General features: G+C 58.8%; 2 long non-coding RNA genes across 3 annotated transcripts; one reads left to right on the forward strand and one right to left on the reverse strand.

The window, feature by feature from the left end:
* The first annotated feature begins 676 nt into the window (after positions 1-676).
* Positions 677-6,862, forward strand: LOC310921475. 2 transcript variants are annotated; one of them, XR_014592137.1, is made up of 3 exons: positions 677-857; positions 2,514-2,611; positions 5,916-6,862. It is a non-coding gene; the product is annotated as an uncharacterized lncRNA (long non-coding RNA). The 2 variants fall into 2 exon arrangements; XR_014592138.1 differs by lacking the exon at positions 5,916-6,862 and adding an exon at positions 5,430-5,500.
* Positions 6,863-11,030: 4,168 nt separating this feature from the next.
* Positions 11,031-11,463, reverse strand: LOC310921478. Its single transcript, XR_014592139.1, has 3 exons — positions 11,374-11,463; positions 11,165-11,221; positions 11,031-11,104 (listed from the first exon to the last, which is right to left on the reverse strand). It is a non-coding gene; the product is annotated as an uncharacterized lncRNA (long non-coding RNA).
* Between the last annotated feature and the right edge of the window lie 3,660 nt (positions 11,464-15,123).

The following is a 15,123-nucleotide window of genomic DNA, read 5'->3' on the forward strand; positions in this document are numbered from 1 at the left end:
TGCACGGGCACCCCAGACTGAACCACAGGTACAGGGTGTATGTCTGTGTGACACTTACTGGGGATACTGGGAGTACTGGGAATACTGGGAACCAGTGACATGGGACACTGGGAGTGCTGGGAATCACTGGGGACACTGGGGACACTGGGGACAGGCACTGGGGACAGGCCACCACCATCCCAACCACAGACACTGGGGGTACAAGGGGGTCACAGCAATTGGGGACACTGGGAGCACTGGGGGAACTGGGAACGGGTGACTGAGAGTGACATTTGTCACTAAAAGTGACAATTAAAAACGTTTTTAGAGAGTTTTTTGAGTTTATTTTTTTGTGTGTGTGTGTTTCCTGCAGTTTTGGTGACACTGCTGGTGACACTGCTGGTGACAACCCCTGGTGACAACCCCTGGTGACAACCCCTGGTGGCTTTGGGACATTTGGGCGTCATTTCCAGGAAAAAAAAAAAAAAAAATCAGCCCAAAACTCCCCCAAATCCTCCCCCCGGGATGTCCCCAAGGTCATTCCCCCCCCAGGGTGGTGGGGACACACGTGTCACCTCCCCATAGGTGGCCGTCCCAGTGCTCCCAGTCCCTCCCAGTGTCCCCACGGTCACTGTCCCCAAGGGGGGGGGGTTTATAAACCCGGCGGTGACACCGGAGGGGGCTCAGCCATGGCTCTGTCCCCGCGCCCTTGGGTGGCCCTGGTGGCCTTGGTGGCCTTGGTGGCCCCCCTGGCCCGGGGGTGGGACAGCAGCGCCCCCACCGCCACCCTGTCCGTGGAGAACGGGGGACACTGGGGACAATGGGGGGACCCCGAGTTCTGTCCCGGGAGATCCTTCGCCAGAGGATTCCAGCTCAAGGTGGGGACACCTGGGGACACCTGGGGACACCTGGGGACATGGGGGGACACCGGGGGACACCTGGGGACACCTGGGGACATGGGGGGACACCTGGGGACACCTGGGGACACCTGGGGACACCGGGGGACACCTGGGGACACCAGGGGGACAAATGGGAGGGGGACAAATGGGGGACATGGGGGGGACAAGGGAGGGACATGAGGGGGACAAAAGGACATGGGGGACATGGAGGTGACAAGGGGACAGGAGGGGGACACCAGGGGGACACAGGGGGGATGTGGAGGTGGCACTTGGGGACACTGAGGGGACCCCGAGTTCTGCCCCGGGAGATCCTTCAGGGGTTCCAGCTCAAGGTGGGGACACCTGGGGACACCTGGAGACACCTGGGGACAGGAGGGGACACCAGGGGACAAATGGGTGGGGGACAGATGGGGGATATGAGGGGCATGGGGGACAATAGGGGGACATGGAGGGACATTGAGGGGGACAAATAGGGACACGGAGGGGGACATGGGGGGACAAATGGGGGGACAAATGGGGGGACACAGAGGGGACATTGGGGACAAGATGGCGGAGACAGGGAAGGGACACTGGGGACACCAGGGGACATTGGGGACACACAGGGGACACTGGGGACATTGGGGACAAGATGGCGGGGACATGGAAGGGACACTGGGGACACCAGGGGACATTGGGGACACACAGGGGACACTGGGGACATTGGGGACACAATGGGTGGGACAGGAGGATTTGGGGGAGGGGCCACTTTTGGGGACACTTGGGGGAGGTGACAGGGAGGGGACACAGGGGGGTGACAGGGGGGTGACAGGGAGGGGACACTGGGGGGTGACAGGGGGGATTTTGGGGACACTGGGGGGGGTGACAAAGAGGGGACACTGGGGGGTGACAGGGGGTTTGGGGACACAGGGGGAGGTGACAGGGAGGGGACACTGGAAGGTGACAGGGAGGGGACACTGGGGGGTGACAGGGAGGGGACACTGGGGGGTTTTGGGGACACAGAGGGAGGTGACAGGGAGGGGACACTGGAGGGTGACAGGGAGGGGACACAGGGGGAGGTGACAGGGAGGGGACAGGGAGAGGTGACAGGGAGGGGACACTGGGGGAGGTGACAGGGAGGGGACACTGGGGGGTGACAGGGAGGGGACACCGGAGGGTGACAGGGGGGGTTTTGGGGACACTGGGGAGGTGACAGGGAGGAGACACTGGGGCGTGACAGGGAGGGGACACTGGGGGGGTGACAGGGAGGGGACACTGGGGGAGGTGACAGGGAGGGGACACTGGGGGGGTGACAGGGAGGGGACACCAGGGGGTGACAGGGAGGGGACACTGGGGGGGGTGACAGGGAGGGGACACTGGGGGGGGTGACAGGGAGGGGACACAGGGGGGTGACAGGAAGGGGACACTGGGGGGGGTGACAGGGAGGGGACACTGGGGGTGACAGGGAGGGGACACTGGGGGGTGACAAGGAGGGGACACCAGGAGGTGACAGAGAGGGGACACAGGGGGGTGACAGGGAGGGGACACTGGAGGGTGACAGGGGGGATTTTAGGGACACAGGGGAGGTCACAGGGGGTTTGGGGACACGGGGGGAGGTGACAGGGACAGGGGACGGTGACAGTTTTCGGGGCGCCGCAGGTGGAGCCCCACAAGGGTTTTTTCGGGGACGACACGGGGCTGAACGGGGTGAGGCTGCTCTGCGAGAACACGGGAGAGGTCACGTCCAGCGAGGGGCCGTGAGTGACGCCGGGGGGTCACCGGGGCGGGGGGGCGTCCAGTGGTGGCCACTGAAATGGGTCCGTGGCCACCAAAACCCAACCATGGCCACCATGACCCAACTATGACCATTGTCATCCAACCATGGCCACCAAAACCCAACCAGGGCCACCAAAACCCGGCAATGACCACTGAAAGAACCCTGTGGCCGCCAAAACCCAACCACGGCCACCAAGACCCTTCCATGACCACCCAAACCCAGGAATGTCCATCAAAACCCAACCATGGCCACCATGACTCTTCCATGGCCACCATGATCCAACCATGGCCACCAAAACCCAACTGTGACCACCATGACCCAACCATGGCCACCAGAACGCCTCCATGGCCACCAGAACGCCTCCATGGCCACCAAGACCCAACTGTGACCACCATGACCCCTCCATGACCACCATGACCCAACCATGGCCACCGTGACCCTTCCATGGTCACCAAAACCCAACCGTGGCCACCGTGACCCTTCCATGGTCACTAAGACCCAACCATGGCCACCAAAACACAGCAATGGCCACCAAAATGACTCCATGGCCACTGTGACCCAACAATGGCCACCAAAACCCAACCATGGCCACTGTCACCCACCCATGGCCACCGTGACCCACCCATGGCCATTGTCACCCAACCATGGCCACCAGAACCCCTCCATGGCCACCAAGACCCAACTGTGACCACTGTGACCCTTCCATGGCCACCAGAACCCCTCCATGGCCACCTGACACCTCCATGGCCACCTGACACCTCCATGGCCACCAAGACCCAACCATGGCCATTGTCACCCACCCATGGCCACCGTGACCCCTCCATGGCCACCAAGACCCAACTGTGACCACTGTGACCCTTCCATGGCCACCATGACCCACCCATGGCCATTGTCACCCAACCACGGCCACCAAAACCCAACTGTGACCACCATGACCCAACCTTGGCCAACACAACCCAACTGTGGCCACCATGACCCAGGGTGTCCCTTGGGGGGTCTATGGGGGGGTCTGGGGTCCACTGGGGGGTCCCCAGAGAGTCCTTGGGGGGATTTTGGGATGGTTTTTAGTGTCCTTGAACATCCCTGGAGAATTTTGGGGTCGTTTTTCGTGTCCCTTGAGGGATTTTGGGGTGTTTTTTGGTGTCCCTGAGTGTCCCTGGAGGATTTTGGGGTCATTTTTGGTGTCCCTTGAGGGATTTTGGGGGATTTTTTGTGTCCCTTGAGGGATTTTGGGGGATTTTTTGTGTCTCTGGAGGATTTTGGTGGAGATTTTGGGGGGATTTCTGGGGTCCCTGGGGGGAATTTGGGGTCGTTTTTGGTGTCCTTCAACATCCCTGCAGGATTTGAGGGTGGTTTTTGTTGTCCCTGAGTGTCCCTGGAGGAATTTGGGGTCGTTTTTGGTGTCCTTGAACATCCCTGGAGGATTTTTAGGGGGATATTTTCCATTTTTTGGTGTCCCTGAGTGTCCCTGGAGGAATTTGGGGTCACTTTGGTGTCTCTTAGGGGATTTGGAGTGGATTTTGGGGGATTTTTTGTGTCCCCGAATGTCCCTGGAGGAATTTGGGGTCATTTTTGGTGTCCCTTGAGGGATTTTGGGGGATTTTTGGTGTCCCTGGAGGATTTTGGGGTCATTTTTGGTGTCCCTTGGAAGATTTTGGTGGGGATTTTGGAGGATTTCTGGGGTCCCTGGGGGGAATTTGGGGTCGTTTTTGGTGTCCCTGAGTGTCCCTGGAGGATTTTGGGGTAGTTTTTGACGTCCCTGAGTGTTCCTGGAGGATTTTGGGGTAGTTTTTGGTGTCCCTTAGGGAATCTGGGGGAATTTGGGTGGATTTTTTGTTTCCCTGGGGGGATTTTTGGGGGGATATTTTCCATTTTTTTGGTGTCCCTGAGTGTCCCTGGAGGATTTGGGATAGTTTTTTGTGTCCTTGAACATCCTTGGAGGATTTTGGGGTGTTTTTTGTTGTCCCTGAGTGTCCCTGGAGGATTTTGGGGGAATATTTTCAATTTTTTGGGGTCCTTGGGTGTCCCTGGAGGATTTTGGGGTCATTTTTCGTGTCCCTTGAGGGATTTTGGGGGATTTTTCGTGTCCCTTGGTGGATTTTGGGGAGATTTTGGGTGGATTTTTTGTGTCCTTTGGTGGATTTTGGGGGATATTTTTGGTTTTTTGGGATCCCTGACCTCTCCCTGTCCCCCCAGACCAAGGCCTCGTGTCCTTCCAGCTGAGACTGGGGTCCCCATGGGGGGAATTTGGTGTCCCTGGGGGGATTTTGGGTGTTTTTTGGTGTCCCCGAATGTCCCTGGAGGAATTTGGGGTCATTTTTGGTGTCCCTTGAGGGATTTTGTGGGATTTTTGGTGTCCCTGGAGGATTTTGGGGTCATTTTTGGTGTCCCTTGGAAGATTTTGGTGGGGATTTTGGGGGATTTCTGGGGTCCCTGGGGGGAATTTGGGGTCGTTTTTGGTGTCCTTCAACATCCCTGCAGGATTTGAGGGTGTTTTTTGTTGTCCCCGAATGTCCCTGGAGGAATTTGTGGTGGTTTTTTGTGTCCTTGGGGGGTTTTGGGTGGTTTTTGGTGTCCCTTGGTGGATTTTGGGGAGATTTTGGGGGGATTTTGGGTGTTTTTTTGGGGTCTTCCTGCTGTGACCTACCCATGACCCCCCTGTGTCCCCTCTGTGTCCCCCCAGCCGCGGCTCCTGGGGGGTTTTTGGATGGTATTGGTGTCCCTGGGTGGTTTTGGGGTGGCTTTTTGGGGTCCCTGGAGGTCCCTGACCCCCCTGTGACCCCTCTGTGTCCCCCCAGCCGCGGCTCCTGGGGCCGTGCGGAGTCGTGTCCCCCCGGCCAACGCCTGGTGTCCTTCCAGCTGAGATTGGGGTGGTTTTTGATGTCCCTTGGGAGATTTTGGCAGGATTTTGGGTGGATTTTTTGTTTCCCTGGGGGGATTTTTGGGGGGATGTTTTTGGTTTTTTGGGGGTCCCTGGGTCTCCCTGACCTCCGTGTCCCCTCTGTGTCCCCCCAGCCGCCGCTCTTGGGGAGTTTCGGTGTCCCTGGGGGGATTTTGGGGGGATATTTTTGGTTTTTTGGGGTCCCTGACCTCTCTGTGTCCCCCCATTCAGAGCCGTGTCCCCTCGGCCAACGTCTCATGTCCTTCCAGCTGAGATTGGGGTGGTTTTTGATGTCCCTTGAGAGATTTTGGCAGGATTTTGGGTGTTTTCTGGTTTCCCTGGAGGGATTTTGGGGGGATATTTTTGGTTTTTTGGGATCCCTGACCTCCCTGTGTCCCCCCAGCCGCGGCTCCTGGGGCCGTGCGGAGTCGTGTCCCCCCGGCCAGCGCCTGGTGTCCTTCCGTCTGCGCGTGGAGGCCCCGCGGGGCGTGTGGGACGACACGGCCGCCAACGCTCTGGCCGCCATCTGCTCGGGGGGCTCGGTGCTCGAGGGCCGCGGTGGCCCCCAGGGCACCTGGGGCAACTGGAGCCTGCCCTGCCCGCCCGGGGCCGGGGTCTGCGGCCTCCGCACCCGCCTGGAGCCCCCCCAGAGGGGCGGGGATGACACCGGCCTCAATGATGTGGATTTGTATTGTTGTTCTTGAGGGGAGACCCCTGGGATCATCCCCGGGACCACCGGGATATCCTTGGGGCCACCGGGGTCTCCTTGGGGCCACCAGGATCTCCTTGGGGCCACCGGGGTCTCCTTGGGGCCACTGGGGTCTCCTTGGGGTCACCGAGATCTCCTTGGGGCCACCGGGGTCTCCTTGGGGCCACTGGGGTCTCCTTGGGGTCACCGAGATCTCCTTGGGGCCACTGGGGTCTCCTTGGGGCCACCGGGATCTCCTTGGGGCCACCGGGGTCTCCTTGGGGCCACCGGGATCTCCTTGGGGCCACCAGGGTCTCCTTGGGACCACCAGGGTCTCCTTGGGGCCACCGGGGTCTCCTTGGGGCCACCAGGGTCTCCTTGGGGCCACCGGGGTCTCCTTGGGGCCACCAGGATCCCTCTGGGACCCCCAGGATCAACCCGGGACCCCCAGGATCATCCCAGGACCCCCCTGGGACCCCCCAGGATCCCCTTGGGACCCTCAGGAAGTTCATGGATCCCATTGACCCCAATGACCCCAGTGACCCCACTGAGCCCATGGACCCCACTGACCCCATTGACCCCATTGACCCCACTGACCCCACTGACCCCATTGACCCCAATGACCCCAGTGACCCCACTGAGCCCATGGACCCCACTGACCCCACTGACCCCATTGACCCCAATGACCCCAGTGACCCCACTGAGCCCATGGACCCCACTGACCCCACTGACCCCAGTGACCCCATTGACCCCACTGAGCCCATGGACCCCACTGACCCCACTGACCCCACTGACCCCATTGACCCCATGGATCCCATTGACCCCACTGACCCCATTTACCCCAGTGACCCCACTGACCCCATTGACCCCATTGATGACCCAATGACCCCATGGACCCCCCCCTTGACCCTCTGAGGGACCCTCAGGACCCCCCAGGATCCCCCCAGGACCCCCCAGGACCCCCCAGACCCCCCCAGGATCCCCCCCAGGACCCCCATAGGACCCCCAGACCCCCCAGGAACCCCCAGGACCCCCAGACCCCCCCAGGACCCCCCAGGACCCCCCAGGACCCCCCAGGACCCCCCCAGAACCCCCCCAGGACCCCCCAGACCCCCCCTTGACCCCCTGAGGGACCCCCAGGAACCCCCAGGATCTCCCCCAGGACCCCCCAGAGCCCCCTAGGACCCCCCAGGACCCCCCCAGGACCCCCCCAGGACCCCTCAGACCCCCCCCTTGACCCCCTGAGGGACCCCCCAGGACCCCCCCCGGACCCCCAGGACCCCCCAGGACCCCCCCAGGACCCCCCAGGACCCTCCCCAGGACCCCCAGAACCCCCCAGGACCCCCCCAGGACCCCCCCAGGACCCCCCAGACCCCCCCAGGACCCCCCCTGACCCCCTGAGGGACCCCCAGGAACCCCCAGGATCTCCCCCAGGACCCCCCCAGAACCCCCCAGGACCCCCCAGACCCCCCCAGGACCCCCAGAACCTCCTCGGGGACTGGGGTGTAACTGGTGCGGGGGCGGCTGAGGCCGGCAGGGCCCAAACTGGTCTGACTGGGATGGACTGGGAGGGAACTGGGGTTAACTGGTGTTAACTGGGATGGGAACTGGGATTTAACTGGGATGGAACTGGGATAGAACTGTAATAAAACTGAGATGAACTGCAATAAAACTGGGATGGAACTGGGCTTAACTGGGGTTATCTGGGGTTTAACTGGGGTTTAACTGGGGTTAACTGGGATGGAACTGGAATGGAACTGGGAGGGAACTGGGAGGGAACTGGGGCAGGGGTCACCCCAGTGGCCTAACTGGGATTTAACTGGGGTTAACTGGGATTTGACTGGGGCATAACTGGGAGGGAACTGGGGTGTAACTGGTGCGGGGGCGGCTGAAACCAGTTCCAGGGCTGGGACTGGTCTGACTGGGATGGACTGGGAGGGACTGGGATGGACTGGGAGGGAACTGGGGCAGGGGTCAGCCCCAGTGTCACAACTGGGGTTAACTGGGATGGGAACTGGGATTTAACTGGGATGGAACTGGGATAGAACTGGAATAAAACTGAGATGAACTGAAATAAAACTGGGGTTAACTGGGGTTAACTGGGGTTAACTGGGGTTTAACTGGGGCATAACTGGGGTGAACTGGGATGAACTGGGGTGTAACTGGGATGAACTGGGGTGTAACTGGTGCGGGGGCGGCTGAGGCCGGCAGGGCCCAAACTGGTCTGACTGGGATGGAACTGGGAGGGAACTGGGGTTTAACTGGTGTTAACTGGGAGGGAACTCGGGCAGGGGTCACCCCAGTGTCACAACTGGGACATACTGGGGTGAACTGGGATGAAACTGGGATGGAACTGGAATAAAACTGAGATGAACTGGAATAAAACTGGGATGGAACTGGGAGGGAACTGGGGGTGGAACTGGGATTAACTGGGTTTAATTGGGATTTAACTGGGTTTAACTGGGATAAAACTGGGATGAACTGGAATAAAACTGGGATGAACTGGGATGAACTGGGGCAGGGCTCAGCCCCAGTGGCCAAACTAGGATTTAACTGGGGTGTAACTGGGATGAACTGGGGTGAACTGGGATGAACTGGGGTGTAACTGGGATGAACTGGGGTGTAACTGGTGCGGGGGCGGCTGAGGCCGCAGGGCTGGGACTGGTCTGACTGGGATGGACTGGGAGGGAACTGGGAGGGAACTGGGAGGGAACTGGGAGGGAACTGGATTTAATTGGGGTTAACTGGGGTTTAACTGGGGTTAACTGGGAGGGAACTGGGGCAGGGGTCAGCACCAGTGGCCAAACTGGGATTTAACTGGGGTGAACTGGGATAAACTGGGGTTAAGTGGGATAGAACTGGAATAAAACTGGGATGGGACTGGGGCAGGGGTCACCCCAGTGGCCAAACTGGGATGGAACTGGGGTGTAACTGGGATGAACTGGGGTGTAACTGGGATGAACTGGGGTGTAACTGGGATGAACTGGGGTGTAACTGGGATAAACTGGGGTGTAACTGGTGCGGGGGCGGCTGAGGCTGCAGGGCTGGGACTGGTCTGACTGGGATGGACTGGGATGGACTGGGAGGGGACTGGGAGGGAACTGGGAGGGAACTGGGATGAACTGGGACACCCCGAACATTCCTGGGGGCCGGGAGTGCCCTGACCGGTCCGGGGACTGGTCCAGACTGGGAGGGACTGGGAGGGGACTGGGAGGGGACTGGGAGGGGACTTGGAGGGACTGGGAGGGGACTGGGAGGGAACTGGGAGGGGACTGGGAGGGGACTGGTCCAGACTGGGAGGGACTGGGAGGGAACTGGGAGGGAACTGGGCGGAACTGGGCGGGAACTGGTCCAGACTGGGAGGCGCCGGGGACGCCGCGGCAGCGCCCGAGAGACTCCGGAGACACCGAGGGACCCCCAGGACCCCCCCAGGGGACCCCAAATCCCCCCCGGGACCCCCCAGGGACCCCAAATCCCCCCCGGGACCCCCCAGGGACCCCCAAATCCCCTCCGGGACCCCCTAAAGACCCCCAGGGACCCCCAAATCCCCCCGGGACCCCCTAAAGGCCCCCCGGGGACCCCCCAAAAATTCCTCTGGGACCCCCAAAATCCCCTCCTGGGGCCCCTCAATATCCCCTCGGGACCCCCAAAATCCTCTCCCAGGACCCCAAAATCCTCTCCCGGGACCCCCCAAAATCTCCCGGGGACCCCCAAAATCCCCTCGGGACCCCCCAAAATCCCCCCAAACCTCCTGGGACCCTCTGAGACCCCCCAGAATCCCCTCCAGAGACCCCCAAAATCCCCTCGGGACCCCCCAAAATCCCCCAAAACCCACCCGGGCCCCCCCAGGGGACCCCAAAATCCTCCCGGGACCCCCCAAAATCCCCTCGGGACCCCCTAAAGACCCCCAGGGACCCCCAAAACCGACCCGGGACCCCCAAAGCCCCCCCAGGGATCCCAAATTTCCCCCCCAAACCCCTCTGGGACCCCCCAGGGACCCCAAACCTTTCCCCAAAATCCCCCCAGGACACCCTGGGACCCTCGAGTGACCCCTGACTGACCCCTGAGTGACCCCAACCCCCTTAGTGACCCCTAATTAACCCCTGAGTGACCCTTGAGTGACCCCAGCCCCCTTAGTGACCCCTGAGTGACCCCTGGGTGACCCCTGGGTGACCCTTGAGTGACCCCAACCTCCTGAGTGACCCCTGAGTGACCCCCAGGACCCTTCAGTGACCCCTGAGTGACCCCTGAGTGACCCCTAAGTGACCCCAATCCCCTGAGTGACCCCTTAGTAACCCCTGACTGACCCCTTAGTGACCCCTGAGTGACCCCAACTCCCCAAGTGACCCCTGATTAACCCCTGAGTGACCCTTAAGTGACCCCCAACCCCCTTAGTGACCCCTTAGTGACCCCTGAGTGACCCCTAACCTCCTTAGTGACCCCTTAGTGACCCCTGGCTGACCCCTGACTGACCCCTGAGTGACCCCTGAGTGTCCCCAACCCCCTTAGTGACCCCTGAGTGACCCCTGAGTGACCCCAACCCCCCAAGTGACCCCTGATTAACCCCTTAGTGACCCCTGAGTGACCCCTTAGTGACCCCTCAGTGCCCCACCCCTTTACCATGACGTCACCCTCAGGGGCGTGTCCCATCCCCGATGACGTCACCGGAAAAGGGGGCGTGTCCCGGTACCGGGTGGGGCTGACCACGCCCCCTGGGTGGGGGAGGGGCACCCTGGGGACCGTCACCCTCCGCCTGGAGGGGACACTGGGGACATCGGGGACGTGTCACCTGAGCTGGCCCCGCCACCACCTGCGCCCCGGAACTGTGAGTTATACTGGTTTATACTGGTTTATACTGGTTTGTACTGGTTTATACTGGTTTGTACTGGTTATACTGGTTTATACTGGTTTATACTGGTTTATACTGGGATATACTGGTTATACTGGTTTATACTGGTTTGTACTGGTTTATACTGGGTTATACTGGTTTATACTGGTTATACTGGTTTGTACTGGTTATACTGGGTTATACTGGTTATACTGGGAGGGGACACTGGGGACATCGGGGACGTGTCACCTGAGCTGGCCCCGCCACCACCTGCGCCCTGGAACCGTGAGTTATACTGGTTATACTGGTTTATACTGGGATATACTGGTTTATACTGGTTTATACTGGGTTATACTGGTTTATACTGGTTTATACTGGTTTATACTGGGTTATACTGGGTTATACTGGTTTGTACTGGTTTATACTGGGTTATACTGGTTTATACTGGGTTATACTGGTTTATACTGGTTTATACTGGGTTATACTGGTTTATACTGGTTATACTGGTTTATACTGGGTTATACTGGGTTATACTGATTTGTACTGGTTTATACTGGGTTATACTGGTTTATACTGGTTATACTGGTTTATACTGGTTTATACTGGTTTATACTGGTTATAATGGTTTATACTGGTTATAATGGTTTCTACTGGGTTATACTGGGTTATACTGGTTTATACTGGTTATACTGGTTTATACTGGTTTATACTGGTTTATACTGGTTATAATGGTTTATACTGGTTATAATGGTTTCTACTGGGTTATACTGGTTTATACTGGTTATACTGGGTTATACTGGTTTATACTGGTTTATACTGGTTTATACTGGTTTATACTGGTTTGTACTGGTTATACTGGTTTATACTGGTTTATACTGGTTTATACTGGTTTGTACTGGTTTGTACTGGTTTATACTGGTTATACTGGGTTATACTGGTTTATACTGGTTTGTACTGGTTTGTACTGGTTATACTGGTTTATACTGATTTATACTGTTTGTACTGGTTTATACTGGGTTATACTGGTTTATACTGGTTTATACTGGTTATATTGGTTTATATTGGTTTATACTGGTTATACTGGTTTGTACTGGGTTATACTGGTTTATACTGGTTTATACTGTTTGTACTGGTTTATACTGGTTTATACTGTTTGTACTGGTTTATACTGGGTTATACTGGGTTATACTGGTTTGTACTGGGTTATACTGGGAGGGGACCTTGGGGACATCGGGGACGTGTCACCTGAGCTGGCCCCACCCCGGCACTGTGAGTTATACTGGTTTATACTGGTTTATACTGGTTTATACTGGTTTATACTGGGTTATACTGGGTTATACTGGGTTATACTGGTTATGCTGGTTTATACTGGTTTGTACTGGGTTATACTGGGTTATACTGGTTATACTGGTTTATATTGGGAATGGAGTCACAGGTGACACTGAGGTGACACAGGTGACACACAGGTGACACAGGTGACACAGGTGTGACAATGGGGTAACGCAGGTGACACTGAGGTGGCACACAGGTGACACAGGTGACACTGAGGTGACACAGGTGTGACAATGGGGTAACACAGGTGACACAGGTGACACTGAGGTGACACAGGTGACACACAGGTGACACTGAGGTGACACAGGTGACACAGGTGACACCTCTGTCCTTGTCCCAGACCCTGTGGGTGGAGGTGACATCCCCCCAGCCCTTGGGGACACTGGTCTACCTGCACAGGTGACACAGGTGACACAGGTGTGACAATGGGGTGACACACAGGTGACACAGGTGACACAGGTGGCACAGGTGACACCTCTGTCCCCTCACAGACCCTGTGGGTGGAGGTGACATCCCCCCAGCCCTTGGGGACACTTCTCCGCCTCCACCTGCACAAGGAGCCGCTGCTGTCCCTTGTCCCCGACCGCTGGTTCTGTGCCACCGTCACCGTCACCGGGCCACACCCCCCTGGGGACACCGCGGATGTCACCGGGGATGTCACCGAGACGCGCCTTGGGGACAACAAGGGGGACACCGGGGATGTCCCCACGGCCACCTTCCCGTGTCACCGCTGGCTGGAGAGCGGGGAGATGGTGCTGAGAGAGGGGACAGGTATGGGGACATGGGGACACTGGGGACAATGGGGGGATTGGGGACATTGGGGACATTGAGGACAGTGGGGACATTGGGGACATTGGGGACATTGAGGACAGTGGGGACATTGGGGACATTGGGGACACTGAGGGGACATTGGGGACAGTGGGGACATTGGGACAATGATGACAGTGGGGACATCACTTGGGATGTTGGGGACAATTGGGGACAATGAGGACACTGGGAACATTGGGGACATCATTCCGGACAATGGGGACATTGGGGACATGGAGACATTTGGGGACAGTGGGGACACTGGGGACATTGGGGGCCTTGGGGGACATTGGGGACATTGGGGACATTGGGGACACTGGGGACATTGGGGACATTGAGGGGACATTGGAGACATTGGGGACTTTAGGGACATTGGGGACATTGGGGACAATGGGGACATTGGGGACATTTGGGTGACATGGGGGACATTGGGGACAGTGGGAATTTTGGGTCATTTTTGGACATATTTGGGGACATTGGGGACACCAAGGACACATTGGGGACATTGGGGACATTGGGAGGGACATTGAGGACATCAAGGACGTCGGGGACATTGAGGGGATTGGAGGGATTGGGGACATTGGGGACATCAAGGACGTTGGGGACATTGGGGGACATTGGGGACATTGGGGACACCAAGGACACATTGGGGACATTATGAGGGAACCGTAGTCATTGGAGGGGGGGCTGTGTGCTGTGTCCCCAATGTCCCCAATGTCCCCAATGTCCCCATTGTCCCCACTGTCCCCAATGTCCCCAATGTCCCCAATGTCCCCATTGTCCCCAACACCCCAAATGTCCCCAATGTCCCCAGTGGCCCCAGTGGCCCCAATGTCCCCATTGTCCCCAACACCCCAAATGTCCCCAATGTCCCCACTGTCCCCATTGTCCCCAGCCCGGACCCCCCGTGAGGCCGCTCGGGTCCCGCAGTTGCTGCAGCAGCGCCGGGAGGAGCAGAGAGAGCGACAGGAGAGCTTCGAGTGAGGACTGGGGGGGACTGGGAGGGACTGGGAGGGACTGGGATGGACTGGGAGGGGACTGGGAGGGACTGGGGGGGACTGGGAGGGACTGGGAGGGGACTGGGGGGGGACTGGGAGGGACTGGGAGGGACTGGGAGGGGACTGGGGGGGGACTGGGAGGGACTGGGAGGGACTGGGAGGGGAATGGGAGGGACTGGGAGGGGACTGGGAGGGACTGGGAGGGACTGGGAGGGACTGGGAGGGACTGGGAGGGACTGGGAGGGGAGTGGGAGGGACTGGGAGGGACTGTGAGGGACTGGGGGGGGACTGGGAGGGACTGGGAGGGACTGGGAGGGACTGGGGGGGGACTGGGAGGGACTGGGAGGGACTGGGAGGGACTGGGAGGGGAGTGGGAGGGACTGGGAGGGACTGGGAGGGACTGGGGGGGGACTGGGAGGGACTGGGAGGGACTGGGAGGGGAGTGGGAGGGACTGGGAGGGACTGGGATGGACTGGGAGGGAACTGGGAGGGGACTGGTGGTCACTGGTGGTCACTGGTGGTCACTGATGGTCACCAATGGTCACTGTTGGTCACCAATGGTCACTGTTGGTCACTGGTGGTCACCGTTGGTCACTGTTGGTCACCAATGATCACGATTGGTCACTGACGGTCCCCAATGGTCAGTGATGGTCACTGGTGTCACTGATGGTCACTATTGGTCACTGATGAGACCAGTGGTCACTGTTGGTCACCAATGGTCACTGTTGGTCACTCCTACGTGGGCTCCCAACGCCCCGGGCTGGCCCTGTCACTGTTGGTCACCGGTGGTCACTAATAGTCACTAATGGTCATTGTTGGTCACTGTTGGTCACTGGTGTCCCCAATGGCCACCATTGTCACCGATGGTCACTGATGGTCACCACTGGTCACTGTTGGTCACCATTGGTCACTGGTGTCCCTGGTGTCACTGATGGTCACTATTGGTCACTGGTGTCCC

Source organism: Zosterops lateralis (genome assembly GCF_965231275.1).
Source record: "Zosterops lateralis genome assembly, chromosome: 34".
Classification (NCBI taxonomy): Eukaryota; Metazoa; Chordata; class Aves; order Passeriformes; family Zosteropidae; genus Zosterops; species Zosterops lateralis.